This window comes from Protopterus annectens, chromosome 8.part0 (genome assembly GCF_019279795.1).
Source record: "Protopterus annectens isolate FY-2018-M chromosome 8.part0, PAN1.0, whole genome shotgun sequence".
Taxonomy (NCBI): Eukaryota; Metazoa; Chordata; order Ceratodontiformes; family Protopteridae; genus Protopterus; species Protopterus annectens.
In genome coordinates this window covers 315154184-315179135 of record NC_056741.1, presented here as the reverse complement: position 1 = coordinate 315179135, position 24952 = coordinate 315154184, and the positions used below count along the sequence as shown (strand labels likewise).

The following is a 24952-nucleotide window of genomic DNA, read 5'->3' as shown; positions in this document are numbered from 1 at the left end:
AATCTTGGCATCCATGTCTAGAACACAATAAAAGTTATGACTCATAGTTTTTTGTGATGCATTATGCTTTATCTGCTCCATATACTGTCAGTTAGAGAGAGATAGAAAAAGTATAGGAGCTTGAAGTTTTTAGAACTTGTAAAATACTTAGAGCTGCCACACAACATCAGGCAGAAGTGAAATGTTGCCTCTATGAAACTAACAGTTTTTAAAAACTGTTAGCCACTTTGCTCTTACATTGTTTTGTTTTTAATAAAAGTGTCCCAGAGTGAAGTATCTAACAACTTTTAAAATTGTTTAGCTGGGACACCGGCTCCAGTTGCACTCTAATGTAGGATTGCCTAATAAAGGCTTGCTAAGCATCTATCTGACATTGGAAAGGCATTTAACAAGCATGTTCGTTATCAGCAGAGACCTGAGCATAATCCTACATGCTGTTTTCTTGAACAGTGATGTCAAGATTTACCTTTCAAGACTCTTTTTGCTCTTCTCCTGAAGAGAATTTTTGGCATTCATGTCTTGAACAGATAAGCTGGTTATGATCGAAGACTAGATCATAATTCTCTATATCCTAGTCTCTTTCTAAGCATTGCAGTCAACTAATCCTGTTTGCAAACTTCAAAGCTCAGCCTCATTTTGGGTAATGAGGACAATTTCCTCATTCTGTGTTTTAAAAACTCTAGTTTAACAATGGAACATACCTCTTGACTGTACCTGATTTTTGCCTCATATTTCTGCCGATTTCCATGTAATTTTTTTTGATTTTCTGGTAAATCCCTGAGGTTTACAGTCAATCCTGTCAAACAGAATTTCATGTTTACTATTTTTCAGAAAATTAATGCTGAAGGAAAACTCTGTTAATTGTCTAAGTGAATTAAAGTAATATTTACATATTTCCCTGATTTTGGGGTCTTTGTCCCTCATTACATTTGTATTTGTTCCTGATTCTCGAGCAAAGAAGTTGAGAGGTATGCACTTTAACGGCTTGTTACAACTGCTAGCTGTTAATATTTTTTCAGCAAATTATCTATTCATAGGTAAACAGTATTAGATCATGTTAAACCATCAACAGAGTGTGGTGCAAGCAGCATATGTGGCAGCTTTCCAGCTGTAAAGCTGTTGGGTAATGTTCCCCATTTTTAAAGGTAATATTCCCTGTCATTAACCATAGCCCTCAACAAATCAGGGACAATTCTCATCAGAATCAGGAAAGAATACAGAAATAATCAGGGACACTTTAAAATATTAGTACTATTAACCTGCGGCATTGACAGAATAGAATGTAAATGAATATACATATTCTAAAGTAAAACAAGTCTATAATTCTATTTGTTGTCATTTATTAACTGTAATTCGTCGACTTTTCCACAAAAATCATCAGTTTTAGGAGGGATTAATAGGGACAGGACTAGTGTTTCCACATTTTCAAATGCAAAAAGTGGGATACTTTTAAGGAAAGGTGAGATTTTGCAGGATAAACCATACCCCACAACGTATGCAATGGGCTGTGCTTCACTTTTCTTTGTCTAAAGAAAAACTTTTTTATCTTGTAGAAATAAACCTTATTTTTTGTGATTTCATATATTAGAGTTTCAGGCCCAAAATAACTATGCAACTATTAGAGGACACTTGGGAAATATAGTATTTTGATCTACATTCTCATGACATTTGCCATTTTTCTTTTTCTTTCTTTCGTTTTTTTTTTTTTTTTTTTTTTTTTTTGCAGGTCGCAACTATACCAGTAGCAAATCCCACCTAAACCCGGCCACTACCCACCATCCGGTGATGGGTAGGACTATTACTGAATATTTATGAAAACGTTATTATGAATATTCATTGGAGATAAATATTCAGCTAAATAAAGTACACGTTCAGTTGCTTAATGCAATCAAAATCAATCTGGCCACGCACTGACATCTGTTTACAGTGAAAAAAAAGCCCCATACTTCATTCAAACAAACTCTGATTCTCTTTTTTCCTAGGCACTCGCATTTTAACAAAGTAAATGTTCAATTACTTAATGCAATGAAAATCAATCTGGCCATGCACTGACATCTGTTTACAGTTAAAAGCCCCCTACTGCATTCAAACCAACTCTGATTCTCTTTTTTTGGCGCTCACATTTTAACAGGTAAGTTAAAAATAAAAAAACATGAAAGCAATATTTAACATTTACGCTTTTGTGAGGTATGAGAGATTTAAAGTGCAAGTGGGTACGGAGTTTTCCAGGACAAAGCTGGACTCCATCAGAGACAGATGGTATTACTTTCCCTTGCTCCACATTTTACACGGCTTTGTTCAAGTGTCTTCTTAACCCACCAGATGTGCAGTAGCAAGACCCACCCGAACCCGGCCCAACACCCAGGAGCAGGCTGATGTTACACATCATTCATGAATAATAATTTTCCTGTGTTTGTCATTCACATGAATATTAATTGGGATCATCAAGCAAATACTGTGGACATGGTTAGACACTTATTCAGTTAAAGAAAATAGAAGTACAATTCAGTAAATGAAATCTACACGCATACTCCATTATGTAACATTACACAATAAAGATGAATCACATTAACGGTTTACAGCCGTTACAGTCCCGTAGTAGCACAGTTTACTTTTTAGCTACAAACGGGTTATACTCCGGTCATTTTGAGCCACTGATAATTCTAAGAAATTAATTCTAAGAAACTAAAGGGACGACGCACTGAAATGGCTGCACTCCCGTAGTTAATTAAAACAGAACTGTAGATGCGCACAAGCTTATGTAACATTACACAATAAAGATGAATCACGTTAACGTATTACAGCTGTTACTTTTCGCTACAAACGGGTCACACTGCAGTCATGCTGAGCCACAGATAGTTCCAAGAATTTAATTAAAAGAAAGTTGTAAAACACTCAAAGTACTGCACTCCCTTACCGAATTCACTACGGATTAAAGACCTGCAGCACTGAATTGCTGATTTTCAGCTGAAACTCTGGAGCCTCACAGTCCTGATATCTTGTTAATACTGGGGGTATCCAGAGGATATGCAAGGCAGACTGCTATGAACCTTACCTTTAAAAGATTCCTAGCCCTAAAGCAAAGTGAAATGTCTTAGACGTTACATTAAAGACCTGCAGCACTTAATTGATGATATTCTGCTGAAACTGTTGTGACTCACATGGTGTTACAGAGAGGAAAAAAATGGTAAGCTAGGCTTTACACTTTGTCCCCAGTACTTACATAGGTGCTTACTTGTGCATGTTTTCTACTATTTGATTAATAGGGAGATGCTAGGAAAAATGTAATAACAGAGAGAGTGTAATCCATTTTATTAACTCAAAAAATCATACATTTAATCACAAATACAATAAGCACAAATTAAACAAAATACTTGTAAACAGGTGGAATTACAATAAACAATTATACAAATTCAAGAACAAGAAATAGGCCTGGAATTCCAGACCTATCAAAACATATTCAACAACAAACATATCTGCAAAATCATGACTACCTAACCAGTGTTCTAACTTTCTGAACATTACTGTAAGAAGAAAACATCCATTTGTCCTATTCTCGTAACCTCTTGCCTGCCACAAAATATACATAGAAGAGACCAGGAAAAAATCAGTCCTAGCAAGGGTAAAATCCCACATTCTACCATAATCCCCAAACAAAATCTTCCCCATGGTAAGTGGAAAAAGAAAAGGAACCAAATATTTCCTGTGGATTAATGTTCAAAAAGCAACCGCCCGAGCACATGTCAAAAAGACATGAGATGAGGTTTCTTCGCCCAGACACCTTGGTCGTGGACATAGTTTTTCTTCCTGTGTCTGAAACGGCAGTGAAGCTCACACAGGCAACTTGTCTAACGAAGCTCTTCACAACAAATCGTGCCACTGAGGAACTGTCCTATACCTCACCCTCCTTTGCCGCAATCCATGAAGTCGAAAGACAGAATATCCATCATATCCATCTACCGAATGGTATTCCTGAAGAATGGATTCATACCAGAATTGTCATGTGGACTGTGACGTCTTCGTCCAGATCTTGTATCGTGCTACCACAATCTGTACATCCTTCATTTCTTGTGCGGATATACTCCTAACACGTTTTCCTTGTAAAAGCTTATCCCAAAAATGGGCATCTGCATGAAATGTGAGCACTCCCACCAGTGAGTCCTCTCTGTGAGTTAGATGTCCCCAGAGAAAATGCAAAAACATTATATGTAGGAATAGAACGGGGTGCTGTAATGCCACACCACCAGCCAAAGCCAAGGAATAGACAACTGCCCTCTTAACGGGATTCAGCTTGGAACTCCAAAAAAACTGAAACAATAGACGTAAGGTACTTGCCATCCATGAAAGGGGAAAGAAATACACCGTGAACAGGTACACTAACTTCCCTAGAAAAAAGGTGTTTAACATGTAGACTCTCTTGACATAGGACATGGGGAAAGTCACCCAATATTGAAACCGTCCTGTGGCCTGCAGCAATGTCTTCTTGCAGGAGTCAGCCACAAAATCGGATGAACATTACGGAATCCCCAGGATACGCACTCCATGTGAGTTGAACTCCAAACCCTGCCCCTGAGATGCGTCCACTTGCTGCAAAGTATATCCAGAGGACTTCTGCAAATTCAAGATGAGTCCAACTGCTCTAAACAAAGGGAGCAGGATACAAACAAACTGCTGGTGGAAAGTAAGGACATCCTCTGCCACATATACAATGTCATCCGCATAAGAAAACAGTCACGGAATGCTGACCCCATTGCATTGAAAAGAATACGGAGGTAACAATAGCTGCCTCCGAAAAACGTGCAGTACTGCGCTAACCACCAAAACTAAGATAAAAAGCACTTAGAGGGCACCCTTGTCGGATGCCGTTTCTCATTCTCAGTTGTTGGCCTATCCACCCATTAACTACCAAAGTTATGTTGAAATGCAAATGAATTGAAAGTAGACATGAGCGAAAACGCTCACCAAAGCCATAAGCACGCAATATTTCTACCAAAGCAGAGTGGGAAATATTATCGAAGGCTTTTTGTATATCCGCTGTCACCAGTAAGGCACGAGAATAGTGCTGAATATGTGCCGTCACCTGTTTCATTATGTGTAAAACCTCCAGAACTGGCCTCCCAGGTATTCCGTAGACTCCGGCTTCAACAATATGTAACAAGACCTTCCTCAATCGCATTTGCAGCACTTTACTGAAAATCTTGTAGTCAGTGTTACAAAGCGCAATCGGGTACCAGTTGGCGAGAGAGGCCCGATCACCCTTTTTCCAGATAAAGTGAAGAGCTATTTGTAACACTGACTCATTGGCTATGCCCTCCCTCCCCTCCACCAACAATTAAAAAAAGCAACCATCTGGAGTGGACAATCTGGAGGAAGAGAAGCATAAAAGGAATATGGAATCCCGTCTGGTCAAGGCAGCCAAAGCCTCCTGAAATTCTGCAAAATCAATCTCTGCTTCTAAACCTGCCCTTAACGAGGTTGGCATATTAGGCAAATCCCACCCTAATGGGCTAGTCCCCTTTCCCTGATACTGGCACTCCAGATACTCCTTCACTACGGACAAAATACCGTCCTTAGTGTTAACCAAACGACCCTCCTTGTCCTTCAAACAATATACCCTTTCCTGTCTCCAGGCCTTCTTCCTCCCAACATATGGTAGAAAGTGTTCCCCCTGTCCATGCGAAGAAGTTGCTAGATTCTACAATTTACACTTTACTTTATTCATGGCTAGAGAAAACAACTGCTTTAAATGGCAGAGTGCCACCGGCACATCCGTACAAGAACAAGTAATATAATCTTTATATGTCTGTTCTGTCCTTCTTTTCAGTTCTGCATGATAAGTCCGGGACAACCATCGATATCTATCCTGTGCCTTCTTTTTAAAGTCCACCCACCATAGCGTGATAGAGTCATACAGTTCCAATAAAGTGGAGTGGTCATGCCAACGTTCGTCCAGTAAACACTTCCAAAGCTCCAGATGTAGCAATGCAGGGGCCATTCGAAAATATCCTCTGCCAGGGATATTGCCCATGACACTTCCGAAGGAGTACATAAGTGAAAAAAGGTCTGAAAAACATACCAAAGAATAATCCATTGACCGGCAAGAAAGAGAAAGTCAATGCCAACAAAAATCCAAAGTAGTACACAAGTCCCCTCTGTGATGAGTGTATGGTGGAGAGGGAGCCAAAACCAGCGAAGCAGCAGACATCAGTCGGTAGCAGCTCTGCACATCTCGTTTCTTACTCGTAGGACCTTCCATTAAATGGGAATTGTAATCCCCTATGATGATCAATGGGATATTCACCAAAAGAAAAGGGGCTATCAATCGGAAAAATCGACATTGCTCTGTCAAGTCCGTGAAAGCATAAAGAAAAATGGTGTGGTAAAACTGGCATTGTATTTTTATATCCAATATCAGACGTCTGCCCGGAATAACATGAACAATATCAAGCACCTGTAGTTCCGAAGCACGATAAAAAACAAGAATACCAGAGTGATCTAAACCCTTAGACCAGATATGTTCATCAGCCCAATACTGAGCAACCTGAGAAACCTGTGCATCAGTCAGATGTCCAGTGTCCAATAAACAAATCAAGGAAGCTGCCTGTGCCTGTACTCAATCCATAACCAAAAGTCGTTTCCGCAGCAAGACAACAGAGTTAACATTGCAACATGTCACAGAGAGCCTAGCCATGGTCATCTACGGTGGCCCCTTTCCCCATTCTCTTTCCTGTACTGCGATGTTTCCTCCCCTCTTTAGCGTGGGCTGATTTTTCTTTTCGCACCACCTGGCACCATCGCCCTTCTGCCTCTGCAGCTTCTCCTTTCCCATCCGAATTTCTCTCTGCATTTTACTCATGGTACTTCCACAGTAAGTTAACTTTGCATTTTTTGCATTATATGATTACTGGGCAGATGCTACCAAACACTTATTAAAATTAGAGAAACTTCATGCTGAGTCTGTTACAATGCTTGTGCAGTGGAAAAAGAAAAGAGAATACCAGTGGTAGCTGTATGGGTAGTTACTGTGCATTTCATTTCACACAGTACTCAAGCTAACTTATTAAAATCAGAGAAAGTTCATGCTGGGTCTGTTAGGATGGTTGTGCAGAGCAAAAAGAAAAGAGTGAATCAGTGGTAGCTGTAAGGGTAGTTATTGTGAATTTCACAGTCAGTGCTTGATGTATAATATGTGTATAGTATATGTAAGTGAAGTGTAACACTCTTTTCACCCTATACTTTTTTTGCTGCCCAGTAAAACCATAACTATTTCAAATGCATACTACATGCGAATATTTCTATTACACATAGTACAGTAAACAACAGTAGAAACTGTTATAGGTGCAGACTTGCAGCACAATTCGTACGTGATAATCAGGAAGCAATGTATTCACGACGTCACTGCCAAATCTGCATGCCACATGCTATATTTGCATATGACGTCACTGGCTTTTGGTTAATGATCAGTCATGTTGGCTACGCCCATTTCTGCACGAAGTGGCAGGTCATACCTCTCAAGTGCAAGGGTGTACCTAGGCATACTCAATGTACTGAAATAAGTATATTTTTTCTGAGCATCTCTTGGAAAAGTCAACACTCAAAAAGCACAGAATGTTTAGAACTGTGTAAATGAATGCTCATAGTATAGCTGTATGCAAAGAATTATTGTGCAAAAGGAATACATCTCTAAAACTAGCCTTTTATGGAAATAAATGGTAACAGTTGAAAATAACGTGCTTCTTCCCATGTATCTGGGGGTAGCATTTTGAGGGTTGAATACATTTTTAAAGTGACAGGTGGGTAGTGGGGGCAGTAACATTGGGTTTGAGTACAAAAAATAAATCCCTGGCTACACCCCTGCTCAAGTGTACCTCATTACGAGGAACGTACCTAATTTGGGGTCTTAAAAAGTTTAATGTTAGGAATTTTTTAAGTGAAATCCATGGTAAATAGAAATTAATCATATTAATTCATTAAACGATCTTCTTTATAAGTAAAACCAGCATATTTTTAACCATCCTATGACCTTCCTATTTGAAGTTGTTAGTAAGCCATTAGTATGTGTTCCACATTTTGCCCATTTGTTCCACATTATGAAGGCGAGTGTTCCTCATTTTGGAGATGGAAGGTTGCGAGCTATGCGGCGGGTGGGTTAAGACATTTCAGCAAAGACTTTAAAAGGGTCAACAGGCCACTTAGGGTTAAGGGATAACTGTAAACTGACTTACAACAGAAATAACTGTTACAGTTCTCGTCATTGAAGACTCATGAAGTTTTTAACAAAAGTTTTTCTGCTACGGCAGAATTTAATTCAGTTAGTTCTGCTCAGGAACCTTCAGAAAACAGGGGTGATTTCCATATCTGTCAATCAACTACCAAAGTATGCATGATGTCACCGTGAAATCTGAATGGCAGTCAATCATGCGACATTTGCATATAATCTCACGGCTATTTGGCATGTCAATCACACAAACCACGCCCACGTCTGCAGGGAGGGGGGCTTAATACGGCATTAGGTGTATTATTTGCTTGTTAATTTACAGTATTATTTAACATATTTCTCTGTAATGTAATCATTTATTGTTACTTATAGTAAACTTTGTAAGTACTTTTGTGGAGCTTTTCTCCCTGGGCCTCTGCTGAAAAAAGGTTCTGGCTCAGTTGGACATTCCCCCCCTGTCAACAATTAAATAAAATAAATGCATTAGGCGGACTGGATAGTCTAAATCGACCATAGGTTCGTGTGTGTGATGCGGCAGGGTTTAGCCACCCAGCGGCACAATTTTAAATGATCCCCACGTGCAAAGATGGGATACGGGTTGCGGATGATGGATCGCCGAAAAAGGAAGTCCAGGTTGTGCGGCGTATGTTTTTTTTTGTAAATTCTGAGGGTAGTCATTTGTTTTAGCGGGTTGCCTTTGTTTTAGCTTCATTAATTTTGTATCCTGAAAAGATTTGAAACTGTCTCAGGTGCACTGCTTATCATATGGGCCACTCCTGATTATAATGTTATTACTACCTATTAGATTTTAGCTACATATTTGAAGTCGTCCCATTCTCACACTTTCTTAACTAACGAAACAATTCTAACAGGTAGTAAATCGTTATCAATTAGTTGGATCAGATGCTATGCTTACTAAGTAATACATTAGAAAACTCCAACTTGGCGTTATTTACCTGGCAATAGTCAATTAGCAAGCAGTGGGCGGGTCGGAATAGTACCGGGGGTGGGGTAGATTGTGTGCTTCACCTTTACGACCGAAACTGCGTTGGTAATTGTTTATACGTTGAAAGACACCTAACGCCACTGCTGATAAGTCCCACAAGGAAACAGCAGGGATTTTTAAGACGTTGTTTCGGTTTGGATTTACGTATGAGTTAATTGTGCTGTTAGTGTTTGGAAGATACTACTGCTATTGCTGTGTTGAAGATTTACTTAGTTGGAAGTTTTTCGCTACGGATTTAAAATGAAGTCATTTTTACAGTTAAACTGATTTTGCACTGTCATCAGGTATGTAAAGTATCACAGTTTGGCATGCGAACTTTTTTTCTTTAACGGGGCCCATACCATACCTAGATCGTTCAGTCAGATCTGACAGTAGAAACCCTAGTAAAGTACCTGCAGTCCTGACTATAACAATCGGGCATCGTAAGTGGCACAAGTACATTTTATTCCCTCACGGCTTTGAACTTTTTTTTGTGCTGACACCTGTTTGAAAGCAGCGACTGAAAGGGTGACTGTCTTCTAGCATGGTTCAAGTGTGAGAGTTTATAAATGATTAATTTATGTGACGCTTCACGTTGGCTGAACTCCACACTAATTCTTTTATCTTTACATTTGCTATGCTTTACAGCAAAGGATGTTTTCTTGTGGAACAATTAACATCGTTTGACAGTGTGGGTGCGCACCTTTTTATATTGACCATTCTTACTAAATTGGATCTTACTATTGCATAGACAATGCTAAAGCTGGATCTGAGGAAACACATGTGAAAGTGCTTTCTTTTACACACTGCTAGCCCTTTGTTTATATTGTTAAAATATTTGGATATATTTAAAAATTGTGCCTCCACTAACACAGGGTCAGATTCTAAATGGCTGGTCTTGTAAGCTAATTGGTCACTTACCTGTAATATTCAAATGGATGGTCTTGTAAGCTAATTGGTCACTTACCTGTAATATTCAAATGACTATATGTCATATCAGAAATTTGTCCACTGGACTTGCCCAATAAAAACTCATGCTGTTTGATTGTAGATATATCACTGTTGCAGCATTTTTTACATATCTCCTGCCAAGGATAGCCCAATGTCTGTCCAGTACACCAAAGCCTTTGGATTTTATAGATGCCATGCATCACATGTAGGGTTCCAGCATAGGGCAGGAATATGACGTATGGATGCAAACACTCACGACGACGACTTTGCCACCAGTCCAAATTCCATTGTCGAATGTCAGTCTGAACACCTTTCTGCTGTGCTGGTTACCAAGCCGTCTTCTTCAGATAAGTGCTCTATTGGGGTTCTTCTCTACCTTTTTTTCCCTTTGTTGTATTGTAATTGTGTTCATGTTATCCAATATGGGAAAATGTTAGTATGGGGACTGATTCCCCATAAAGACTGTCATGCCCAGTGTCTTTTTTTTTTTTTAAGCGTTTCACACGACCATGCTCCATCTGTCAAGTGTTTGGCCCTTAGACCCTTCCTAGTTGCTTATTTTCGTTATTGATATGCCTTGAGAGCCAACGGCTCTCGCTGTTGACCCAGGGTGCCATGGGGGAACCCTCCCATCACTAGGGCCATCCATCTGCCAGGGAGGACCAAAAAGCCCAGGCCTGATCTGGTTGCTGTCCAGTCTCCCAGGACGTCTCTTTAGAACCTAGTGTAGGCCCTGAAGACTGTCCGGTCTTTGCCACGACCCCCATTGAAGGCCTGCGTGGATTCAAGTTCTCGCATGTTGTTGGAGGCTTTTGCGATGTCCATTTTGAATGTTGAAGGGACACCTCAGCTGATTATTTCTGAGGGACTGAGGAGGATTTCTTAGATTTTGGTAAGGAAATAGATTTCACCTACAAATTTAAATCTTGCCAAGGGTCTGAGCCACTGAGAGTCTCTCGGGAGGACATTCGTCTGCAAGAATAAACAAAGCAAACGCATTACCCTGTTGTTAAAGCTCCCCAACATGAATGGCATGATTTTACTCTGGGTCTCTTCAATATTTTAAAGGCTTTGAAGCCTCCTCAAGAGGTGTCTGTCACTGCTCCTCCCTGGTCTTCATTCCTTTTAAGAGGCCTAGAAAAATGGATCAGATGAGGACTTGGACTCTGGGAAGGACTCCTTAGCTTACTATTCTTAAATTCCTTCCCCTGTAGACTATGGTTCTGAGGAAGAGGATTCTTTGAGCCCAGACTGCCCCTTGGAAGAATTATCCTTTGGAGATACTATTGCTCGTATGATGGAATACTTCAAATGGTCTCTGACATTCAAAAAAGATATTGTGAGCTCTTACAGATGCAGTCTCCTAAGCCATTTGCTGTTCCCCCTGTTTTGGCAGCCCTTTTGACACATTTTCTGCTGTCTCTGTGGCTCCTGATTCTCAAGCCCCAGCTCCCAAGAAACCTGACAGGTGCTACAAGGTGCCTGAGGATTGCAAATTTTTGTATAATTGCCCTTCTGCTGACCCTTCAGTGTTTTTTTTCCTCTGACAAGCCTAAACTCTTGCATCTACTAAGCTCCTTCTCTCAGATAAGGATACAGATAAGGATAGTTGAGCTATGGACAGATTGAAAAAAGTGTATACTGCTGCCACTTTGCCTTTTAGGTTCATAGGTAGGTACTAGGCTGTCTGCCCAAGGGCCTAAGTAAGCTTAGCCAACAAGGTTCCGTGGCTTATACCACCCAAGAAAGTTATTTTCTTTTGCCCATGTCGAGCAGAGCCACAGAAGTGATCCCAGGGGTGTATTTCCTATTTCCCATCCACTTATCAAGATTTTTCTTGAAGAGTGCTAATGAGGAACTTTGCTTGACATAGATGGGTAGCTTGTACCAGAGTATGGGAAGTTTCTGGGACAGGAATCTATCCCTCCAGCATGTCCTGTTTATTGTGGTGACAAGGATTAGGTCCCTAGAGCATGTAGCTTGGAGGGCTTGGGATTTCGTTAGGTGTAGCGTATCCATCAGCTCTGGGTTTTACATAGGTTTATATGTTAGGCAGAGATCACCTTGGAGTAGGCGATATGCTACAGAGTAAAGCTGGAGTTTTTTCGAGACTGTCAGTGTAGGGCATCTGTTTGAGGCCAGCAGTCCTCTTTGTGAGGTACTTCTGTGGCCTTTCCAGCTGCTGCAGATGTCTTGTGAGGTACATTCCAAAAGGGGCATTGTACTCTATAATGGGTCTGAGTGTCGAGTAGAGGGGAACAATGACCTCTCTTTTTTTTTTTTTCTGGATGAGAACCTTTTTGTGATGAGGTGTGCCATGTAGAAGGATTTCCCGACTGCTGTGGCGGTATGATTATCAAAGGAGAGAGTACTGTCCACTTGGGTCCCAAGGTCTCATCACACATTCTGCGTTAAGTAGACTGCCGCCTATGTGGTAGTTCATGGGTACAGAGTTTTTACCAAAGAGGATGACAATGCACTTTTTGGCATTGAGCTTGAGGCCATGGCTCTGACACCAGGCATCTGTCTCGGTGAGGCCTTTCTGTAGGATGTCCACATCATTTGGGGACTCGACTATGGCTTCTAGTTTGCAGTCATCTGCAAACTTCATTAGCCAAAGGCCTTGTGTGTTAGCCTGTACTTCAGAGAAGTAGATACCAAACAGGGGAGGTCCCAGGACTCAACCCTGTGGTACTCCACTTGTTACTGGTTTGAAAAACCCATGCGACCAGGTATGTTTTGGCCCTTCTTTCTCAGGTAGCTTTGGTGGTCTGTGACTTTCCTGTTTCTGATGGCAAGGTTTCATCTTTTTCCTTGCTTGGATCTACTTCCTAGGTTTCCTGTTATTTCATAACATACAACTGTGATGCTGTTGATACATATTCCATGGCTGCTGCATTTGGTTCTGTGATGCATTATTCTTGGCTATGTCTACAAGCATTAACTGATGATATTAAAGTCAAGCTTTTGGATGCCCCTCTAGGTAATAAAAAAAATCTTCTGAGAGCAGCTGCTGCTGACCTGTTTAAGGGTCTTCAGAGTAAGGACTTGCAGGAACTCAAACATAATTTTTGTATCTCCTATCCCCAAATTACAGAGGAGTTTCCCCTTCCAAATTCACCTTTGTCTGCAAACAGACTTGGCCATCTCCCAAGGGTAAGAAGGTGTCTAGGCATATTCCTCCTGCTAAATTCACTCACTCCTTTGTCTCAGAAGGCTTCCTTTCAGGACAAGCATGTCTCCTTTTGGCCTCCTATTCCTCTTGGCCAGGTCCTCCTGTCTCTGCCTTTCTCACTCCCTTCAAATTGGTAACTGATCATCTTGGACTCATGGGTGCTTTCTCTAATTCGTCAGGGGTATTTTATGGTTTGGAATTCCCTTTCCCCCTCTCCTTCTCAGGCATTCCACAGCCTCCTGTAAAACGGCTTCCTCATTTTCCAGAGTTTCTGCAGTCCCTTTTGGATTTGGGCACCATTCAACCTGTTCAACCCTCCTAACTGGGAAAGGGGCTTTACTCCAGAAATGTTTTGGTTCCTCAAAAGAAGGGTACCTGAAGACCCATTATGGAGCTTTCTCTCTACTCAACACCTTTCTCAAGATCCCTTCTTTCAAATGCTGTATCTTCAGACCTTGTTTCATCTTCTTTTTCTCCAGTCCTTCTTGGTCTCTCTAGACCTCACGGATGCCTACGTTCAAATCCACATTCACCCTCTGTTCAGGAAATTCTTATGTTTCCTTGTTTCTTCCTTTCATTTTCAATTCTCTGCTTTGCCTTTTCTTTTATTTTACATTTGTTAACCGGGCTAGTCTAGCTGGATATATGTCCATTTTCAGTAGAGGCCCGGGGAGAAAAGCTCCAAACATGAACAGTGACAAAGTTAACAATGCATAGAAACATAAAGAATCACAGTACAGTGTAATATTAGTCTAAAAGCATTTATAATAATACATTTTTAAACTATAACAATTTTAGTAAAAATTATACTAATTAATTATACAAAACATAGTAGAAGGTATGAGCAAGGAATGCTCCTCATTCATGTGAAACGGCCCCTCCCTTAAACCTATTTAAGCATAACCTGCACCATTAGATGGGAAATCAAAAATTCACCCCTGGTCTGGCACCCACATCTTTGCTGGATAGAAGCAATCAGTAAATCATGTAATAACCAAAAATCACCTCAGTGAAAACATACAAAACCTATAATTTCTGGGACACATCTGGGTTGCATGCCTAGGCTTATAAAGGCCTTTGTGGTCATTAGCCTAGTCTATACTTATGAACCTATGAGAGGTTGGCTTCTGGCTCTGGACAATATCTCTTTGATGTGGTATATCAGCATGCAGGGGGAGACAAAGTCCTATCTTCTTTGCAGATTAGCTCTTCAGGCATGGGATCTAGGTTTCCAGTGTCAAGTGACCTGTCAGGTGGTCTGCATTCTTTCAGAGTAAAATCTAGTGGCAGACTTGTTGAGCAGGTCCAGCACACAGGCTTATGAATGGATGCTTCACAGCGATGTTTTTCTGGACATAGTCCATTGGTGGGGTATTCCTCAGGTAGATCTTTTTGTGTCACCTCTGAATAGGCAACTTCCTCTTTTTCTGTTCCAGAATATCAAGTCATCTAGCTTGGAAAGTGGGAGCCCTGTCTTTTCCTTGGGTGGGAATGTTTCTATATGCCCCCTCCCCCCTGTTGCCTTGAGTTCTGCACAAAATAAGACGGGACTCCACCAAAGCTTTTCTGGTAACTCCCTTTTGGCCCAGATAGCATTGGTTCCCCCTTCTTTGTCACTTGGCCAGGGGCCATCACCACAAGTCACTTCATTGGTTGGATCTTCTTGCACAAAACAAGTGTGATCTCTAATCCACCCTCACCTGTCAACTCTTCAAATTATACTGTGTGTCATAGGGTTTTGATTCCTTTTCAGCACCTCTTTTCTGAGGACATGCTTCGGGTTTTGCAGGAGGCCAGGAAACCCATTACTAGAAAATATTGCACGTCCAAATGGAAGAGATTTTTGTATCTGATGTCTCCTCATCAGGATCCCCTATGTGGGGGTCCTTTTGTTCTCTGTTATTTGTGTGATCTGCTGCATGCTGGTTTAGCATATTCTTATCTATCTTCATTTTCTACGTGTCTGCCCTTAAATCCTCCTTTGGCCTCTTGTTTTGAAGTCAAACAATTTCTTAAAGGCATCCTTCATTCCAGGCCTCCCAGTAAGCCTATTCCACCTTCTTGGGACCTCAATTTTCTACTTGAAAGTTTGACCCAGGCTCATTTTGAACCTGCTATTTCGGCTTCTTTCCAACATTGTACTTGGAAGACTGTTCTTCTTTTGGTTGTCACTTCAGCCAAGAGTGTCTGAACTTCTGGCTGACATGGCCGTTCCTCCTTTTTTTAGTTTTTCACAGAGATAGGGTGTCTCTTTGGACTAATACTTCTTTCATGTTAAGGGTGGTTAATGAATTGCCCCTAATCAGGCTATTTACCTTCCTTTTTTCTTTTTCTTTTTTTCCTTTCCCTTAGTCTTACAGAGGGAAGGTTCTTCACACCTTGGATCTGTATTGACAGATCAGGTATTATTTGGGTAAAACAAAGGCAATTCATAAGTCTGAGCATTTTGTTATTCCTTTCATGGCAAGTGCCTTTCTTCCTCTGTAAAGGCACATTCTACTAGGGCAGTTGCTTCCTCTGGTGCCTTTTTCAAGGGTTCGGATACAGATTCCTTCCTTTACGCTGCTACTTGGTCCTCTGTTCATACTTTCAATAAACATTATAAATTGGATGTTGTTTCCAGGGCCAGGCAGGTTTTGCCAGGGTTATTTTGCATGGTTTTGTTGAGGGCTGTTTTCTGCCTTTTTCCTCCAAGCTTTCTTCTTAGCTCTTGTACTCTGTTGCGTAATTAACACTGCAAAAGTGACCTGGAAGGATGTAGTACAGTTGTGTAAAATCTTATCATACAGTAGATGTCCTTCTCTTCACTCTTGCATTATTCAGTCCCTCCTTCCTTTCGCTAGTTTCTTAACTCTTGTCCCTGGGCTTTTGTTGCTATCCTGGTTGAGGGGCCCTTGCTTCCTCTTTTTCTTATCTCCTTTTTCATTCTGGAGATGCATGTTCTCCTTTGTCTCTGAGGGTGTTCTTTTCCTCCTGGGCAATGGAAATTCAGTTCTAAGAGTTTGCATCTGCACATCACCTTTATGCCTACACCATACATGGGAAGCATATGTGTGATGTATGGCATATGTAAAATCTAAAGGCTTTGGTACACCGGCCAGATGTTGGGCTGTCCTTGGCAGAAAACCCATTCATTATGTAAAGAATACTGCAACAGTGAAGAAAAGGCCAACTACTCTTATGGTAAGATTTTACACAGTTGTACTTTTCTATCAAAAAGCTATTTTCATAGCTAATGTGCTTTGAAAAATGCCTTAAAAAAACGGATCTTATTCTTTGCAAATGAGGGGATGATTTAATCAAAGGTAAATCTGATAATTTAATTTGGAATACTACAGAGTTGAAACTTTTAGGAGTAAAAAGACACTTCTGGCCAGTCATATTTAATGACATGATTCTTAGCAGCTTGTAGTTTTTTTCTGACCCTTGACTCGTAAGGGACAGGGGGAATCTTACCGATCTGCTCATTCGCCATTTGTGGTAATTCTCAACTTTGGGGTTGCAGTAAGCCACTGCTTCTGGGGTTGATAGTGTAGAAGATTAAAACAATGAGTCATGGGTCTACTGTTTCATTCTTTCTAACTCTGTTTGCCTACTATGTGACTCTGAACAAGGGTTATTACCATTTCATTGTTGCTTAATTTTTTTCTTTCCTCTTTTTTAACAAGAGACATCTTTATTAAATTATCATTTATGACAAGGCAGTCGTACACTTTTATAGAAATGAAAACAAACCATATTGACGTAATCCCAGTTGCAACCATTTTACATCACAAACCATACTGACACAGTTTTAGTTGCAGACATTATATATCACTTATAATCTACCTAATCATTGTTATTCAAACATTACATAGCTCATTCAAATCTTGACCTCTTTTAAACCTCATTCTTCCCCTGTGTGTATTGTCCTACAATTCCCATTTTTTTCAATGTGATTTGCTCCTACCCTTTTCTAAATATCCCAATTTTATATCTGTTACTTTATTCACTGTTTCTAGTACAGTTGATTTAGACTTTGATTTCCATTTTGTAGAAACTACTTTTTTGGGAGCCACCATAATTAGATACGGCAAGGCCTTACCATGTCTAGTCAATTCCGATTCTGTATCATAGCTCAGAAAAATCAATTCCTTAGTTACACCAATTTGCCCACCAAGTATCTCTGATAGAGTAGTCTGCAGGGAATCTTTAAAGTCTGTCAGCTCATTACACTCCCAGAAAATATGTTCCAATTAGCACTTTCTTCCCCATCACACCTCCAACATTTGCTGTCTATCGCAGGAAAAATTCTTTGGTGTCTACTTGGGGTATAAAAATATCTATGTAAACATTTTCAAGCAAAAATCCCAAATTTTCTAGATTTTGTTGCACATTTGGGAGAAAACATACATCCCCCATTGTTCTTTGTGAATTGATTATGCAGTCTCTCTTCCCAATCCTTTCTGACCTCTGATTGATTCTTATAGTTATCATGCAATATTTTATATGCTCTATAATTATTCTTTTTTAATAGGAGCTTCTGATCTTGATTCTACTAAAAACTCTACCCATGCTGGTCGTTCATTTAGGACCCCCCCTCTTATTTCCTTGTCTTTGTCTTCCCTATCAAGGATTGATATTGGAGTATAGGCAATCTGTAACATGCATTCCAAATAAATTCTTGGTATCTTCCCATTCTATTACCTTACCTTTCCCTCTCTAGGTATTTGCTCCCGATACCTTGGTTTCTTTGCCAGTTTTCTCCCAATAAAATTCCAGCCCCCTATTGTCTATATCGCTAATTGCAGTCATTCCTATTGGCAGAATCTCCTTTCTCCATTCCCATCTTGGCTTAGTTCTTAGAGCACTTTTTGCTACTTTATGAATATAATATTCACCATGGATATCTACATCCAAAATCCCAGTCTCTCCTTGTTTCTTGAGCTTCCCCCTGTTTAATCATCATCACTTTCCACTCTGAATTTATAGTTTTCTTGCTTGTGCTGTGTATTGGAGCAGCAAATGTGTAGCTCAGAAATACCCCTTCAAATCGGGGAATCCCAATCCGTACTGTTCTACTGGAAGAATCTGCTTAGCCCACTAGACTGTTGCCATCTGCCCCTCCCAGATAAAATCATTCAGCTGTTTATTGTTGTCCACAACTTCTCCTTTGGTTGATTAAAAAAAATATGCCTGACCTGTGTCTAAGACTAAAAGGACTAAAAACGTTAACTGCTTGTATCGTATTATCCTTATCCATATCCATATATCAGAGCTTCCAGTTTCTCAGTTTTTGTATTGTCTTTTGTTTAGTCTCTTCCCACATATCCTTAGCTGTCACACCAGAATCATTTTAATCCATACTCCTAAATACTTCATTTTATCAAGTCCTCATAAATATACATATTGCTGAGACAATTAGTGTGTGGGTACATAATTTATCGCTATTACCTTTGTTTTAGCTTCATTAATTTTGTATCCTGAAAAGATTTGAAACTGTCTGAAAATGTTCCACCACACTGTAATATCATTTTTTGGTTTTATCAGGTATAAAATAATACCATCTGCAAATAGAGCCAGCTTTTCTTGACTACCATACCAATTATATACTTGAATTTTTGAGTCCCTCATTTTCTTTGCCAGTGGTTCTAAATATAATGCAAGTAACAAAGGGGAAGGAGGACACCCTTGCCTGGTTCCTCTCCTTAAGCAGAAATAATCAGAAACGAACCCACCCACTTGCCTCCGATCCCTCATATAGCCTCCTAATCAACTTGCAGTACTTTCAATGTCCTGCTTATAAAGACCAACAGCAGTAGTATTTTCTTAATTCTGCTTCCCTGTGGCTCATCAATGTACTGTTAATGTTCTTGAATGTTTGTTTCCCCTCCACAAACCCACATTGATCCATATCTATCAATTTTGGCATCACTTTTGCCATTTATTTAGCCTTTATAGACGTAAGCACTTTATAATCATGGTTTAGTATCGAAATGGGCCTGTATGAAGCTTGATCTGATGTATCGTTACCCTGTTTAGGTATTACAGCTACCATCACTTTTTTCCAAGATGTTGGTACTTCTCTTCCTTTTAAAATACTGTTAAACAAAACCTTCCAGGTCTTTGTCATTTTTTCCCTCCTAGCTTTCAGACTTCCACAGGAATACCATCTATTCCTGGGGACTTTCCTGTAGAGTGGTTATGTATCACCATTTTCATCTCAACTCCTCCTGTCCTGTTTTTAATTGAGCTTCAGCAACCTGTAACCTTGGCATATTTAATTTTTCTATAAATATTTCCATTTGCACCTTTTCATTATTTATGGATTTCTTTGCTTTATACAGACTGTCATAGAATTTCTGAAATATTTCTAATACTCCTGCAGGATCTCTTGTTAGCTTCCTTGTTTTAGGCTCCCTAAGCTTGGCAATAGCCTTTTCTACTTTGCGTTGCTTGAGTCATTGTGCTAAAAGTTTTTGTGGTTCTGAGTTATTACTGAAAAACAATTGCTTAACATCAGTATTTCTAAACTAGTGCATATTATCAAGTTAATCCCTTATTTTCTGTTTAGCATTATGCAGTTGCTCCTGTTCTTTCCTGGGAGATTCCCCGTATTTTGTAATATTTTAGCATGTCAATCCCTCTAAATAATTCTTGTTACTTCTTAATCATGTCTCTCTTTCTTTCATTTCCACACTATTTTTAAACTGCACTTTAATTTTATCCCACACCCTAGCTATATTTTCAGAAGAAATATCTATCTTTTCTAATAGATCCTACTACCCATACCTTAAATTCCTTTCTTTTCAACAGATAGGTGGGAAAGTGCCACTGTCTCATTTTTATTTCATTACCCTGTATTTTTATTTTAGTTACTGTTGGTGCATGAACTTAAATTGTTATTGGGTGCATGTCAAGACCTTACATTAAATGCATGTGTTCCTGTAACATATACATTTTGTCTAGCCCAGTACAGTTTTTGTATCTTGGGGAATAATACATAAATTCACTCTGAAAACATAGTAGTGAATTCACATCTTCCATGCCAAATATTTTCATAAATTTCTTCAAACATCTACCCTTGTTTGTTATATTTTCCCTTCTGGGCCCCCAGACAAATCTTCACTCTTGCAAATCAAATTCCAGTCCCTACCAATAAGTAATAGTCCTTGCTGAAAGCTGATTGTGTCCCAGAATTTTCTTAACCTCCATTATAGCAGTTTTAGGTGGAGTATCAATGCATGCTAGTGTAATCCTCCTCCCTTGCCAGTAGCCACTTAGCACCATAAATCTACCATTTTTTTATCCTCTTCTATCACTATTGGAGCTCCTCTTGCAATTAAAATAATTGTTCCAATTATTTCATTGAGTAACCATTCTGAAAAACTTTATTAAATTCACATTTTCAGTTCTTTTCATGTTTGTCTCCAGTAGCATAGCTATTTGCACTCTACATTTTTCAATATAGTTCACTACTCTTTTTAGTATTTATCTGTGAGACCATTGACATATAAAACATTAGAGAAAGCATTATTGTGTTAAGAAGTTGTTATTCTCACCTTTTGTATATAACAGCTCTTTTGTTAAATGTCTAGTTACAGCTTTTGTGTTGCGTGCATACACTGTTTGGCAGGTTATCTTTTATACGGTTGTTTCTTGTCCTATCTCTTTGTGCCTGTCGCATCTTACAAAACTTTATATTTTGTTGAAAGCCCTCAAACAAACAGTCCCCAATATCCCCCTAAATCTATTCACGTAATTATAACGCACATAACTTTGTACATATTCAAATATTGAAGTTTTATCCTCCTCATAAGAGCAAATGTTCCAAACTACAGCCCCACTCATAGACTTGAGTTAACCTAAAAGAAAGGTTATCATCCATGCTAAGACACATGGTGCAGCCTGTACTTCTACTAATTGCTGTCTGGTTTTGTCTTGTCTTTATAGCTCTCCTAGCTGGTTAAACACTTGAATGCTTTCAGAGGACATTATTTCCTAGACATTTTGCTTTATCAGATTGTCCTCTGGAGACATGAGGACCAGATATATAATTGCTACTAAACATACGTTTGTTTGCTAAAAAAGACTTATAATATTCAGTATTCTTTTTCATTGACTTATTTATTTTAAAACGTGTTACTAGATCAAGATTAGGGCCTTAATCCAGTCATCCCTATGCAAGAATATGAAAAATCACACTAATTTTTCTTTTGCCATGCTCTTTTAACCAGAGAAGGGAGGAAAAAAACAAGAGAATGTTTGCATTAGTATCCCCATTACACTTAAAATAACTGAGAGAGCTTTACTTAATAGCATGCAAAGAAAGTCATGCACTACAAAAATAGTACCATTAAGAAAAGTTAGCTTTCTCCCTCCTCTTCCCCTCTCCTAAGTATTTTTCCGAACATTAATGACATGAAGTAGGGCATATGCTTTAGAGTCCCCTGCAAGATTAACAAAGTCCAAAAAAACAGTCCAACATTTCCATATTTTCTTGTTCTGTCATATTTTGCTGTGACAAAGGGAGACACTGCCAGCGCAGCTTTCTGGAATTTTGTAAATAATTATGTCATTTGTGAATATCAACACAATTCATTTAAGATGCTTGTGTTACAGATGTATTAGAACTGTATGTCATGTGTATATCAAACTGCTGGTACAGATGTGTGTGTTGAAAAGGTTTTTGCAAAGTGGTTGAAATGTATCCACAGTATGTGATACTGGAAGAGAACAGAAATATATATGCACTATTGTAACTGTTGTAACTGTTTAAATGTGTATTTTAATGGTGGAAACTGGAACACAGGACATCACCTTCAGTCTAGCAAACTTCAGAAAAAATAGCTGAAATTAAATTACTTTATAGGCTACACAATAAGAGATAATATTTTTCAGTTTTTAATGCAGCTACAGACATAATGCCTGTACTAGGGAACTTTCTGTATTGTCTTGTGTTTTATTGTTTTATGACTTCCATCATGTGCCAAAAATCTGAGGAAAAGCCCTTGCCCGTATTTTTACAGGTAGATGCCAGATACTACCAGCTGCCATCAATGGTTGTTTTGTGCCTGAGGACTAGAAGTCAGATGACAAGAAATGATGTCAAAAAATACCACCAAAGAAAAGAGCAAAGTTTAGGAAAATTTAATTTGTCTTAGCACCTTGGCTACACATCTTCAAGAGATAAAATAGCACACTATTCTATGCTTTTATATAAAACATCATCTTCCAATTACATTCAATGTTTAACCCATTAGGTACTAAGGTTCCCAACTTTAAAATGCATACTGTCTTCTTATATAACAATATTTTCTTCATTTTTGTCTCATCCCATCTCTTAACGGTTTCTAAAATTGTGTCTCTTAGACATCACCTCAAAGAAAGAAGAGGTTTACCGGGTAATACTTCTTTCAACAAGTAATTCCAGTAGTATTTAATAACATTAAATACTTCTTCTGTCATAATATTATATGTTCTCACAAAGTAAACCTTTTTAACTTTCATTTGATTAATATCCCTATTTAGCTACATAAAAATTATATTTTCTACTCCTATTATTGCTCTTTTACCCATTAATATTATTCAGTAACCTGTTTAAAGCTTGTTCCACTACATAAAAATCATAACCTCTACTTAAAAAATATCCGCAAATCTTACTAAGTTCTTTCCATAAGGTTTCATTTCTATTACAGAGCCTTGAAACCCTCAAAAACTCACTGTAAGGCAGTGAATTTATTAAGTGGGATGGGTGACAACTCCTGCCATAAAAAATGGTTGGTATCAGGAAATTTCCTATGTATCTTTGTCCGTACACAGTCACCCACTATAGCATCTAATTCTGTATCCAAAAAACTACTTTTTTCCACATTGCACCCCATCAGATTTAATGCCAAATTCATTATCTTGCAGTTTTCTAAAAAATCACTTATTAAAATTTCTCCTCTCCACCTTCACATAAAAAATAAGATCATCAGTAAATCTAAAATATTTTACCACATAATTTTTATAGAATTCCATTTGATGTAAGTATTTATTTTCAAAAAGACCCATAAATAGGTTGCCATACATAGGGGCAAATGACACCCCCATCATCATCTCTTTTACTTGATGATATATTGCCCCATTGAATACAAAATAATTGAATCGAACAAAAATATATTAGGTCTATTACATAATTCATTAAGGAACTATCCCCTAGAAATTGCTTTACTGCTTCCATCCCTAACTGATGACTTATGTTTGTAATAAAGACTTTTAACATCTGTAGTTAACCAATAGCTTTCACTTTTTCATTCAAGTGACTGCATTTTTTTTTAAAAATCAAGCGAGTCACGAATATAGGAGTTCAACTTCCTCACTGGTTGCAGCAAATGTTTATGTAACAGAATTCTAATATTATGCAAAAATATTTCGTAGCCACAATTGTCATACGGCCAGGTGGAGAACAGACTTTTGTGGATTTTTGGTAGGCAAAATCTGGCAATACTACAACCTTGAGTAGAGAACTTCTTCTCAATATCTTCCTTAGAGAGATGACTCAGCCTGTCGCCCTTTTTACCCAAATTATGACAATGACCAAATAAATGATGTCATTCTGAAAACTAGCCCAGCAGTAATGTTTGAAATATTAATTTGAGAGGTCTCTTAGAGAGACATAGCATTGTGTATTCTGTTTGGACCTGACAACTACAAGATCCATTCACCACATCTGCTTTACTCTGAAGTAAGTTTCTAGGGCACAGTATAATTCTCTTGGATATAGTCAGGAGTGTAGCAAAGCTTAGCTTGGATATTTTTCTTTATTTATTGGATACTGTCCTGCAATGTTGTTTTCATTATTTCCTGTGGTTTGAACTCTGTCACTGTGAATAAATACTGAGTATTTTCTTGTTCTTTTGTTTTTTATTATTAAATGTATTTAAACCTTTCATTGTGGCTGATCTTTGTGAGACATATTTAAGTTATAAGAGTACTTGCATATTTATTTGGTGACACTGTGGGCCACTCCTAATAGCCTTGCTCTTGGCAAGATTACCATTTGTATTAATATTACACAGTAAGATTGGATACCCTTTGTTAAGGGCCTTAAGGTAGCTGATAAGGAGTTGGCTGGTGGCAGTGATAACTACTTTATAGTCTGGGCAAAAGGGGGCATAGCTAGCAAGTCTGTGCCAGCCTTTCCCAAGTGTGTGTGTGTGTGTGTGTGTGTGTGTGTGTGTGTGTAAATCAAACCTCAAAGAGTGCGTGTGTCAGCTACTTGGGCACGGACAATAAGCACTGGTTGGACAGAGAGGGTGCTGGAGGGTCTTGGCCACTCAGCTGAGATCTCAACTGTATAGCTGTGCCAGAGGGGAGTCTTATTTGGGATCTGGAGAAAGAGGGAGAAACAAGCCCCGGACTGACTGTGGTGTCTGTGTCCTCTTAAAGGAAATTGCACTTGATGCAGATAAGTGCATCTGGAAATACTGCTTGTGTACATGTTATTTTTCCAGTGTACCTCCCCCACTGTTGTCAGTGGTGAGGATTGAGACTCCTTGATTACTGGTCCAATGGTGGGTTGTCACATTCACAAATATAATCATGACTTTGTAATCCCATGTTTGTCAATTTCCAAGTTACTGGTTTTATTCCTACTCAT

General features: G+C 39.0%; 1 protein-coding gene across 2 annotated transcripts in view; it reads left to right on the top strand.

Annotated features, from left to right (window-relative positions):
- The first annotated feature begins 8548 nt into the window (after nt 1–8548).
- Nucleotides 8549–24952, top strand: part of TMEM79 (transmembrane protein 79) — a 345348-nt gene continuing 328944 nt past the window's right edge. The window contains exon 1 of one of the 2 annotated variants that reach the window (XM_044079813.1): nt 8549–8861. The gene's annotated coding sequence lies outside the window, so the exon portion shown is untranslated. Of the gene's footprint in view, nt 8862–8945; nt 9509–24952 lie in introns of those variants that run through there. The other variant, XM_044079812.1, reaches the window with a different exon arrangement.